Genomic DNA, 13606 nt, shown 5'->3' on the forward strand with positions numbered 1-13606 from the left:
AATAAATAGATTAGGGTCATATTCTTCTCCATAGTGTTTTTTTTCCATGATACTGTAAAAACTGAATTTTTAAAACTAATCATGTGCCATTCTTAACTAACTCTGATTTTTTCAACGTATTGTTTTGTTGACTTTTGATGACCTACCATTTATTTGACTGCCAAGTTATTTTCTCTCAGTTTAGATTAAAACAAAGCTACGTTGTTCCCTCCTTAAACCCCCCTTTCAACACCAGTCATGCTTTCTTCTCATATGTGTAGCTTCTTATTCTGTCATTATTATTGTTACCTATAGAAACTCATAAACACAGACACACACAGCCTGCTAAGTCTGTTTAGATTTGCTTATTTGTTTATGATTTCAGGATTGACCACTTGAAATGAGATATACAACTAGAGTGATCATCCCTGGCAAACTTTAACTCTCCTTCTTGGCATTCTTCGTTGCATTCTTTGATTGCAATGGGATTCTGTGATATTTCCCCTTACTACCTTAATATTTCTAGTGCTATTATTCCTGTTAAGGTCTTGTTTAGGCAGCCATTTTGTTGAGATATCATGGGTATAATTTCCCTGTCATTTTTATAATTAAAAAAAAATGCTCACAATTTATTTCCTGCTTGTCCAAAACATTCTTTCCACTCCACCAACCCTCCAACCCCTAATTCTTAGGTACATATGTTGCGTTGTGGGTTTATCAACTGATGCAAGTAGTTCAATGTCAATTGTTCTCTGACTTAGACATGCTGTAGATGTTGGAAATGGACTATGTCTGCTAAAAATGAGATTATTGTTAGACTTTCTGGAGACCACCATTAAGACTGATATCATGAATATAGATTTGGGTAAATAAGAAATAACATAACTCCGTATGGCCTTTATCCTTGTAGTTATTTTTTCCTCCTGTCTGAGTATTTCCATTGCTGTGAAGATATACATACCATGATCAAGGCCACTCTTAAAAAGAAAAACATATCATTGGGTGTAGCTTACAATTTTAGGGATTCAGTCCATTATCTTCATGGTGGGAAGCAAGACAGAATACAGGTAGACGAGATGCTGGAGGAGATAAGATTTTACATTTTGATCTGCAGGAAGAAGACTGGCTTCTGAACACAGCCAAGAGGGGGCTCTCCTCTGCACTGGGTGGAGCCTGAGCATAGGAGACCTCAATTTTCACCTATATGATGATATACTTCCTCCAACAAAGCAACAAAAAACAAAATGCTTAGGTTTTTATGTTTAAAATGTAGATTTTCTTTAACATTATGTTAATTTTTCTATTTCTTAACAAAACAAAACAAAACAAACAAAAAACCCCTAGATTCTGGACATCAGTGAAATACAAACCAAAATTACTCTGAAATTCTATCTACAGTCAGAATGGCTAAAAACTCAAATGACAGCTCACTGTGGATGAGCTGGAGCAAGGGGAACAATGCCCCATTGCTGGTAGAAGTGCCACTTTGGAAATCAATCTGACTGTTTCTTATAAAATTGGAAATTGATCAAGAATGTTAAGAGTCATAACACTCCTGGCCATAAACCCAAAAGATATTCTGAATAAGTAGATAAAATGTAGTACATTTACACAATGGAGTATATTATTCAGCTATTCAAAACAATGACTTCATAAAATTTGCAGGCAAATGGATGGAACTAGAAAAGATCATCCTGAGTGACATGACAAATATGGCATGTATTCACTTACCAAGTGGATATTAGACATAAAGTACAAAATGACCATGAGGAAAACCATAGACCCAAAGTAATAAGTAATAAGGAAGGCTTGAGTAAGGACTCATGAATCTTACTAAAAAGGGTAAATAAAACAAATGGAATAGACAGGGAATGGGGAAGCAGAAGTTATACAGGTTGCAGGTGGGGATGTGAGTGGTATCTGGTATGGGGAAGACAAGAAGAGAGTACTGGGAGGGGAACTGAAATAGGGAAGACATCTCTGGGATGAGCTAGAAACAGAGGGCAATTGAACCTTTCAAGGATCTATGAAGACTCAATGCAATGGGGGATTTGGAGCCTAAAATGACCATTTCCTGTAACCAGGAAAATCTTCCAATGGAGGGATTGTGACACAATTCAGCCATAAGACCTTAGACCCATAATTTGTCGATTTTACAAAATGTGCAAGGGATAAAAGATGTTGCAGAATTTGAAGGTCTAGCTGACCAATGACTGGCCCATTTTTACACCCATGGCATGAAAGAGAGTCCACCCCTGACACTATTAATGGTATCTATCTATAACTGCAGACAGAAGTCTAACATAACTTTTATCAGAGAGGCTTCACACATAAACTGATAAAAACAGATATAGAGATCCACAGCCAACCATTAGGTAGAACCTGAGAAATCCTCGAGAACTGGGGAGGAAGGCTTGTAGGAGCTAGAGGGTTCAAGGACACCATAAGAAAACCTACAGAATTAACTAATCTGGTCTCATAGTGGCCCTCAAAAATGAACTGCTAACCAGGGAGTATGCATGGGACTGACCTAGGCCCATGACACTTATGAACAGTTGTGCAGCTTGGCCTAGATGTGTGACTCTTAACAACCAGAGCAGAAGCTGTTTCTGATTCAATTCCTTGCCTTTGTAACTCTTTCCTCATACTGTGCTGCCTTACATAACCTCATTAGGAGAAGATGTGCTTGGTCATACTGAAACTTGATAAGCTAAGGCTAATTGATACCTATAGGCAGACTCCCCCTTCCTAAAGCAAAAGGGAGGAGTGAATTGAGAAGGAGAAGAAAGAGCAAGGACTGGAATCCATGGTCTAGATGTAAACAAATAAATAAATGAATAACAATTAGCAAGTAAAATATTAAATACTGATTTTTATGTCTTAACTATTGCAAATTGCAGAGAAGATGTAAAAATATAGTAATTTTAATAATATTTACATAAGCAGCTCTATTTTGAACTGGAAAAATAACTAAATAAAAAACACCTGACTCTATTACTCCTTTTAGAATTCTATGACAACTGACATATCTTGCTTCACATTAATGTTTCTACTTCAGTCATATTCACACATTTGTAGAGATGATGCTGTTTAATATGCAGATATCATATTATAGCATCTTTGGATTACCATATCAAACTTTTAGGCAATAGTTATAGTAAAGAAAGTGAGTTCTTAATGGTTTTTGGATATTTAGTTCAACAATAGTCCTTATTTTCTTCAAAAAAGCTAATTTCACTGTCAATAAGATCTGTCTTTAGTTTTGCTCTCTTTCATTTCTGTCAATTTTTATGATTTATTCAATGCCCATTGCATACTTGTAAATATATTAATAATTTTCTGAAGAACAATCATCAGAGATAGATTTGACTACTATTCTTAATTCATAAAATATTATTCGTTTTTTTAAACATTTGAATCACATCACAACAGACATATTTCATCTTTGTTTTATTTATACAGATATACTTACCTGACATATCAAACAACTTTATGTTTGTCTTTGACTTTGGATATGTCTTTCTAAGTTGCCCTTGACATTATCTACCATTATGACTTAGGCCTTTTAATACATCATAGGAACTTGATATAATAATAACCTCTTGAATAAGACATTACTTATAATAAATTATGGGCATTGTCATTGAATTTCAGAGATTGAGAGGTACCTCAAAATAGGACTATTTTTACTTCCATCTCCTCAGGTGAAAACACTAAAAAAAATGGAAAACCAAGAACATATTTCTAAATAAGAAAATGTCAGTCAGTTGGTAGTAGTGCACACCTTTAATCCCAGCCCTTGGGAGGCAGAGCAGGCAGATTTCTGAGTTCAAGGTTAGCCTGGTCTACAAAGTGAGTTCCAGGACAGCCAGGGCTAAACAGAGAAACCCTGTCTCAAAATAAATAAATAAATAAATAAATAAATAAATAAATAAATAAATAAATAAATATAAAAATTAAAAAAGGAAAGAAAGAAAGAAAATGTTTACTTCTGTTTTTAACATTTCCTCAGCCTAAGTATAAGCCCTGAGCATCATTTTCCTCACCTAGAAATCTATATACATGACATGATTATGAAAGGTGTTATTGATGAAATGATTTCAAAAAAGATATATTTACCTGTGAAATTCTTGAATTTTTTGGTGATCAGTTGTTATTTTCTGAACAATTATTTTCATATATCTTCCATAAATGTTTCAATATCAATTATAATGCTAGATAAAGATACTCAAGTAGTATTTGCTAAATCTGCCTATTAAACTTATTATTATCTACTGCTATATCTATATGTCTATGTCAATTCTTAAATTTCTAAGTTTTATTTCTGACTAGAAATCCTAGAAGTGCTTGTGTTATTTATATTTTCAGAGGAATTGAGGATATTGTTTAAAAGTGGGATTCTTAAATTAGAGCCCTCATTTCTGCAAATTACTGTACAGTCTTAGTTACTTAAACATGTGCATCTTGACAAAGTGTTGAATTTTATGTGAATCACATTCTCATTTTCCATGTAAGGAGATAAGAATAATACCTAAGATTTTGGATGCTATAAGAATTATTATTTTTTTTATTACAAAGGCAGTGACCGTAGGTTATGTGACTTTTAAACTTTTTTTTTCATGTGATTTTTCATGAACTATATTAGGCTCATACATTTTCCCTTCTTCCATCTCCTCCCAGGTACTTCCCAGTATATGGCTTTAAATAGTAATCTTATAATTGAAGGCACTAATATTATACAGACATGACAGAGTTGATATTCTCTCTCTCTCTCTCTCTCTCTCTCTCTCTCTCTCTCTCTCTCTCTCTCTCCATCTCTCTCTCTCCTTCCCAAATCAACACATATAAGTTGTCCCAATATATTATACTTACCAAATGGAACCTATAATTTAGAAAAAGAGAAGTAATAAATTAATACTGTCTTACAAAAAAAACTATATCAAATATAATGAACACCTTAGTAATCTGTATGATGAAAGCTAATCTATAAATTTTAAACATATCCCCCTTTCATTAGTCATTTTAGTAGTTCAGTAAAAATAATTATTTCTCTCACATGCTGGCTTATCCTCTTAATTTGTAGGCCATGGAAACAAAATATTCACAAGAAATATGGAGACAATGTGTGGAGCAGAAACTGAAGGAAACCCTACCTGGGGATACATCCCATATACAGTTGCCAAACCCAGACTCTATTGTGGATGCTGGGAAGTACTTGCTAACAAGAGCCTGATATTATCTGTCTCCTGAGAGACTCTCCCAGAGCCTCACAAATACAGAGAAGGATGATCACAGCCAACCTTGGACTGTGTACCGGCTCCCCAATTGAGAAGTTGGAGAAGGGACTGAAGGAGCTGAGGGCCCCACAGAGGGTTGGGGTGGGAGCAACAGTGTCAACTGGCCAGACCCTCCAGAGCTCCCAGGAACTGGACCATGAACCACAGAGTACACATGGAGGGACCCATGGCTCCAGCTGCATATGAGGCAGAGGATTATCTTGTTGGACATCTGTGGGAGGAGCGGCCCTTGAGCCTGAGGCGCTTTGATGCCCCAGTATAGGGAAATGCCAGTGTGGGAAGATGGGAGTGGGTGGGTGATTGGGGGAGTACCCTCATAGAGGCAGGGGGATGGGGCATTTAGAGGTTTCTGTAGGGAAGACCTGGAAAGGGGATAACATTTGAAATGTAAAGAAAATATCCAACAACAACAAATCCCCTGCCCTTAGAAGCATTGCAGATTGTGCCCCATGTGTTTCAGCAGTTGGCAAAGAGGCAAGAGGCTATGTCTATGTTAAACATTGCATCTACAAACATCTGAATGATTAGTAGCCTAATATTCACATGAATAAAATCAGCCTGAGACAACCACTAGTCCAGTGCAGTGCCGAACTTGATAGCTTCCATAACCTGGAGCAAGCTGAAGACTAGACCTATCCATGGGAATGAGAGTCCCAGGTGAGTGTGAGCCTGAGACAGAACACTCTCAAATTAGGCCACTGAGGCAGGCCAGGAGAGGAGCAAGCACCAGGCTAGCAGCATGGAGCCTGGACAGGGTCCACACCAGTCAAGCAGTATGCAGATCTGGGGACAGGGTGCAGACCATGCTCAAGCTGATCCTTGCCAGGCAACAAAGTGCATAAATAAGTCATAATAGACCTGAGACGGCTCTTGTGATGACCTCAGATGCTTAGAGACCCTTAGCACAGGAGAAGCAAGTTTGAGCTGCAGATATGGAAGAGAAAAAGAAACAGAAGGATATGGGCACAATGACGAGTGGCAAGACTGGAGACTGGGTAGTAGAAAGCAACGGCCTGATGTGAGTACCCAATGGTGACACTTGGAACTATGGTGGAGTCCTGGCCTCTGCTGCCGCGGGGAGCAACATCAGAGTCCATGGCCATGGCCTTGAAGCAGCAGGGATCTGCTACATCCAAAGCCCGCGTGGACTTCCCTGGTCTGGACTGCTGTCCAAGGACATGTTGATGTCTGAGGACTGTGAAGAACTGTCCTTGCCTCCAACCTTGGCATGCTGGAGTAGCTGAGCCTAGGGGCAGGAGAGTAGGAGTGTTGGCTCCTCTCCTAATTATTTGCAGCCAGTCTTCCTGCTACAGAGAGTAGCCTTATACATTGCTGTAGTTGCAGGGTGCTGAACCCTGAAGAACCTAGGTAAGCTGACCACATCACTTGTCTCCTAGGTGGTGGCATGGGCAAGAGAGAGATACCCTCTTCCTCACTTGCCCCTCGCCATCTGTGGCAGGAAGGAGGACCACTTGTGGTCATCCAAGTGGAATAGCTGTCCCGGCCCCTCACCTGCTCCAACACTCAGGAGAGCAGTCTCTGCTCCTCATCTAACCAGTGCAGTGGAGCTGACCTTGATGGCAAGGGCATGGGTGAGTTCAAAGCCAGTCTGAACTACATGGTGAGTTAGAAAGTAGCCAGAGCTATTTAGTGAGACCCTGCTTCACAATTAATTAATTAATTAATTAATCAATTTTAAAAAGAAAGTAAAAAAAAAAACCAAATAAGAAAAAAGAAAGGAAAGGAAAAGAAAAAAACTGCAAAGAAATCACACTAAATGACATTTGTTGGAATGATAGGCATTTCCTACTTTAGTCTTAATCATAGAAAAGCAAATGCAGAATTATAATCTGAGGCAAGATATTTATAAAGGCTATTACAGAAAAACTGAAGATACTTCTGAGTCCCAAATTAAAATAGTGTATCTATAAGAAACTTTAATTTCAACACACAGGAAATACATACCTATTGAAAGGAAACTCTATATTTTGAGTATTAAAGCATGTGGGAACATAAATTGGTATACCATTAACAAATCAATAGAGAGGTTCTCTAAAAAAGTAAATACTAAGTGTAGTAATGTCATTCATACATTGATGGTAGCCATGGATCTTTAATTAGATTTAAGACCTATTCAACACAGGAGAGACCATGCTTCACAAAACCTAGCTAAATACTAGTGAGGTCATGGTTGTTGGTGGAGAACCTAAAACCACTAAGGTAAAGCAGCATAGTACCTAACAACAGTGTTTTCCTTCTATGCAAATATAAGAATAATCTTAGTCTCTCATTGGGGAAATCTCTCTTTGAAGCAGACAGAGAACACTGCAGAAAATCACACCCAATAAAAAATGAAGAGTTGTGAATCTCCTTCTAAATGGTTATGTGTACAAAACACTCCTGTACCTAAGCCTAGGGGAACACTGCAGAAGAGGGAACAGAAGAGTGTAAGAGCCAGGGAACCAGGGGGTTTGCTGTGAGTTTGGGATTCCTAGTAATATTATAAGTTCTATCTACAAAGTCTCACTGGCATGGCCTTCCAAATATGAGCTGAGCAAGAATAATTCTAATGAATGTGACAAAAGAACAAAGAGAACATTAAGGCCTTAATCAACCTTTCACAAAGAACTGTAGGGAACTGAGGGAAGCCTGGCCAGGAGAGGTGGTCTTGCTCAGGACTGCAGGAGCTGAAGGGGTCTGCAACCCCATAGGAGGAACAACAATATGAACTAACCAGTACCCCCAGAGCTCCCAGGGAGTAAACCACCAACCAAAGAGTACACATGGAGGGACCAATGGCTCCAGCCGCATATGTAGCAGAGGATCGTGTTGCTGGGCATCTGTGGGAGGAGAGGCCCTTTGTCCTGGAAAGACTTGATGCCCCAGTACAGGAGAATGCCAGGTCAGGGAATGGGGAGTGGGTGGGTTGGTGAGCAGGGGGAGGGGAGATTGGATAGGGGGTTTTCAGAGGGAAAACCAGGAAAGGGGACAACATTTGAAATGTAAATAAAGTAAATATCTAATAAATAAATAATAAAAAAAAATGAACAGCAATTGGTTTTCTAGTGCAAACTGGTCAACATTAAAACATATAGAAGTAATATTCTACAGCCTAACCAAGTTAAACTTCAGAACACACACACACACATGTATGCAGTGCAGTGGGTTAATGGAAAATAAGAAAATGAATTTGAACGAGAGCAGGAAGTGGACATATGGAAACATATAAATGCATAAAAAGGAAGGAAGAAATGTTGTAATTAAATTAAAATCTCAAATAAAAAATTATAAACATTGACATACTATGTAATTCATTAATCTATAACCAAGGCAGGACAGGGAATGGGGAGTGGGTGGGTTGGTGAGCAGGGGGAAGGGGGATTGGATAGGGGGTTTTCAGAGGGAAAACCAGGAAAGGGAACAACATTTGAAATGTAAATAAAGTAACTATCTAATAAAAAAAGAAAAAAAATGAACAGCAATTGGTTTTCTAGTGCAAATTGGTCAACCCTAAAACATATCGATGTAATATTCTACAGCCTAAACAAGTTAAACTTCAGAACACAAATGCACATGCACACACACATGTGTGCACACACGCGCGCACGCGCGCGCACACACACACACACACACACACACACACGTTTGCAGTACAGTGGGTTAATGAAAAATAAGAACATGAATTTGAACGAGAGCAGGAAGTGGACATATGGAAACATTTGAATGGATAAAAAGGAAGGAAGAAATGTTGTAATTAAATTAAAATCTCAAATAAAAAATTATAAACATAGACATACTATGTAATCCGTCAAGCTATAACCACGGCCATATCCAAAGGAATTCAAATCATTATGTCAGTTAGATCATGGTTCCTTTTGTTCAATACAGCACTTTTCACAAGAGCCCAAACTTTAGAATAGCCTTTGCACATCAACAGATAATAATGAAAATGGTGATATATGATCATGGACTACCACTCAGCCATCACAAAGGAGACCATTTTATATTTTCAGAGCATATGAATGAACCTGAAGGCTGATTAAACGTAAGTAAAGGCACCAGATGTTTACTTTGCATAGCCTCTATGTAAGTCAATCATATATTTCAGTGAAAATCAATGTGCAAAGCTCAACAAGTGCCATCAAAAGAAAGTATTCCCCAAAATGAAATTGACAAATAAATTCAGTTTAATATTGTTGCTCTAATAGAATTGCAACTGAATTATGCTTGCTTATGAAATGCTCTACATTCCTTAAAAATTCTAAATAACCAAAGTATTTATATTTGTTAAATTGTAAAGTCATCTATGTCAAGAGTCATAGATATATAGTTGAGAGGGTTTACAAAATGAAATGATAACAGGATAACAAATCAGAGAATATGCCTATACAGATGTATTTCTCACTAATGAAAAACATTGGAAAGGACAGGCAGGGGCAATTAAAAAAGACTCATAAATGTACTCATAAGTCAGTCTTCTGCAAATCGATCAAAATGTGGAGTTTTAAAAATTTATTTATTTACACCATAATGTTGTACCCCCAGTATCCCATCCCAGAATACTTCACCCCATTCCCCTCTGCTTTGCTTCTGAGAGGCAGACCCCCATCTGGGCATCCCCTTTTCCTGGGGCATCAAGTTTCTATATAATTAGACACATCCTATAGATCTTGAGGCCAAACATTGCAATCCTCTGCTACATATGTGCTAGGGGCCTTACAACAGCGATTGCATGCCTCTTGGGTTGGTGGTTTAGACTGTGGGAGCATTCAGGTGTCCAGGTTAGTTGCCACTGTTGGTGAAGTACCCAGCCCTAAAAGGGGAAGCATGAGATGTACTCACTGATAAGTGGATATTAGACAAAAAGTACAGAATGCCCATGATACAACCCACAGACTCTAAGAAGTTTAACAAGAAGGAAGGCCCATGTTAGGATGCTTCAGTCCCACTTAGAACTGAATAACAAAATAATCATGGGAGGCAGAGGGAGGTAGGGACCTGGGTGGGAAAGGGGAGAAGGAATTGGAAAAGGGGGGTAGGATCAGGTATGGGAGGTGACTGGAGAGAAGCCAGAGGGCCAGGAGAATGAACAGAAACATGCAGCTGCCAGGGCTGAGTGGGTGAGAGGGTGGGGAGTAGGGTAGAGAAACCTCTAGAAAGTTCTAGACCTTGGATGTGAGAAGGTCCTGGACTCAATGGGGTGACCTTAGTCAACATGCCTAACAGGAGGGAGATGGATCCTGAAGAGACCACCTCCAGTAGTTATTCCAGGCTTTAAAATTTATATTCCTCTGCTTCTGATTCAAGAGCGTGTGAATTTATGAGTGCAATGTAAAATCAGAGGAGTCTGCTCATCTGAAAGATCATTTATTAAATTTCAGATATAAAAATAAAATCTTGAATTGTCCAGAGATAACAGAAAACAGAGTTGCTAAATCATGAACATGATGCTAGCTTGACCCAAAACTCAAAGGACAACAAGGAAGAGAAGAATAAAATTATAAAATATTAAATTGGTATGTGAATGTAATAAAATAGAAACACTGCACATATAAATAAATAAAAGGGGGAAATGAATGTAAGAGTTAATAGAGGAAAGTTTTTGAATTAAAATTACTCACTAATGGATGGTTCAGTATGTGGGATGAAGGCAAGTTACCTGTACAATTTTAGGTGTTCACCATTATATGAAGACTCTTTGCTGAAAGGCCACATTATAATGTTTTCATACATAAGCTGCAAAACATAGGGACAATAGTAACCATTAATTGAGTACTTCAAAATAAAATAAATAAATAAATAAATAAGAATTTGAATATATAATTATGTAATTATGCATATTATTTCACACACATTATCCCCTCCAAATTTCCATCTCTGCTTTCATCACTTTATGCCTGATACTGGAAATATACTAGCTATACAGCGCCAGTGAGGTCATTGACCTTATAAAAGACTTCACTACTGACACTGAGCTATAGCCAGAATAATTTCTTACTACATTCTGATTCTTACCCTATTTCCACATTTAATTGTAACCAAACCACGCCACATCTAACAAGTTTCTCTTTAGAGCAAATAAAGACTATTGCAAAAAACTGTACCTGTCCACAAATTAGAGAATGAAAATTATGGGCAGCCCAGCCACAATGAATACATCTATTTTGAAATGTCTCTTTTAGAAATCTCTATATAATCAAGAGGGAACAATAGCAATAGCAATAGACATGTTAGTGTGGAAAGAGGAAAGTGTCACAGCAATTGGAAACTAATGGTTACTGGGAGAATTATCCCCTCAGAGATTTGTCTTCTTAGGGGTTATTCAATGCATAACTGTTAGTACTGAAGCCATATCGATGCAAACAATAAGGACAGGCTCAGCATGTATATATTTGTGCACATATGCATAGCATAAATATGTTTGTAACAATAATAATCACAGAAAAAAAGTTATCAAGAAATGATTTAGAAGAATGAGATGGAGTCAAGAAAGGAAGGGCCTGGAGGGCAAGGTGCCAAGGAAGCATCAGGAAAGTAACATAGGTCTTTTTTTTTTTTTTTTTTTTGATTTTTTGAGACAGGGTTTCTCTGTGTAGCCCTGGCTGTCCTGGAACTCACTCTGTAGACCAGGCTGGCCTCGACACTCAGAAATCTGCCTGCTTCTGCCTCCCAAGTGTTGGGATCAAAGGCATGCGCCACCACTGCCGGGCGAAAGTAACATAATTCTATTTCCATTAAAACCATTTTTAATTTTCTTAAAAAGAAATTAACCTATTTCTCCACAAATTGCTTCAGTTGTGGCATTTTATTAGAGCAGTAGAAAACCTAAGATAAGGAGAAATAAATATTATTTAATGTATGATCAGATTGAAAGAACTATCATATACTTGAGCTGTCATTTATTTTTTCAATACTACAAGTGAAACTAAAAAAAAAAAAAAAAGTAGTCTTTATGAGATATCTGACAAAGAAAGAAAACACACTACCTAATGTTGAAACAGGTGCAATTTTAGAAGCAGTAGTAAACATAGAAAAAGCAGAAAAGTAGTTGACCCGGGCAGCATGGAGGAATTAGTGTTTTGGATCAAATAATACAAAGTTACAGTAGATATACAGAATAAATGCTAAACATCTTATCTATAGTTTGGGGAGTACATTTATTTACAGTATTACAAAAATAAAATTAGATAGGAAAATATATTTTAGGTACGTATACTACATGTGGACAATGACTATGTTAATTTGCCTTTAAGTCATTGCCTATAATAACCTGCTTATTTGCGTAAAACATATAGTATAATAATTGTGTAGATAAAACTAAAGGAGCAAGACTGGAGGCCCCAGAGAGTTTAGATGTCAGGTGTAGTGGGGAGTGGGGACATCCATGTGGAGATGGGGTAGGGTGGGGAGGAGGTGTGGGATGTGGAGCAGTCGGAGGGTAGATGGGGAGGGGCGGGGAATGGAATATGGAGTGTAAAAAAATGAATTACAAATAAAATTAAATTTAAAAAAAAAAAGGAGCAAATCGGAATATAACTCAAGTGTAGCAACCTTCACAATATGTGCATAAAACAGGAACTTGCTGTTAGATTATTGTTACTCAGAAACAATCACACAGTATGAAGTAAACTGAGGAAAGTCATTCATTCAAAATTCCAGAGTAAGATGAGTAAGCAAGCTCTTGACAAAAGAAAAGAAGGTAGAGATAAGTAGAGGTTTGAAGTAAAATTTCTGATGGTGTCATGTGATGCAGCCACAACACGGTGTTTTTTGTTTTGTTTTGGTTTTTTTTGTTTGTTTGTTTTGTTTTTGCGGCAAGACCCATGGGAGGACTTGTGATATTTAGAGAGTATAAATAGTACTGAACAGTGACATAGAGCTGGCATAGCTTGCTTTTTGGTCTCATGTCTCATGTCTTTGCTGACCTCATTGAGAGACACACAGCAGACAACTTCCCCTTGTGTGGCAGGTTTGGGAGAAGCCTGGCTGTTTCTGTTACATGGTGTCGCTGCTTATTCCTGTTTGGTGTCCTGACTCTACTGAACTGGACTGCTGGTATCCTGACCTCGTAGACTGGAATGGCTCCCATAGAACTACTTCTAAACAGGTCCACATCCCCTTGTCCTATTTATTTTCTTTTCTCCCCTACCTTTGGAAGAGGAGTTGAAGCTGTTGAGAACCCTTTGTAAAAGTAGGTTTTTGAAAACTTTAAGCTCACAGACGCAGAAAGTTAAAAAAAAAAAAAAATCAGCAGTATACCATTCTCTATCCTAAATTATGCCTTAGGATAGGCCAGGCAGGTGAAACGAAGAATTTGCAACTTTGATAGA

General features: G+C 37.8%; 1 pseudogene; it reads left to right on the forward strand.

The window, feature by feature from the left end:
• The first annotated feature begins 5693 nt into the window (after positions 1-5693).
• Positions 5694-5816, forward strand: LOC115065289 (annotated as a pseudogene).
• Positions 5817-13606: the final 7790 nt, after the last annotated feature.

Source organism: Mus pahari, chromosome 13 (assembly GCF_900095145.1).
Source record: "Mus pahari chromosome 13, PAHARI_EIJ_v1.1, whole genome shotgun sequence".
Lineage (NCBI taxonomy): Eukaryota > Metazoa > Chordata > Mammalia > Rodentia > Muridae > Mus > Mus pahari.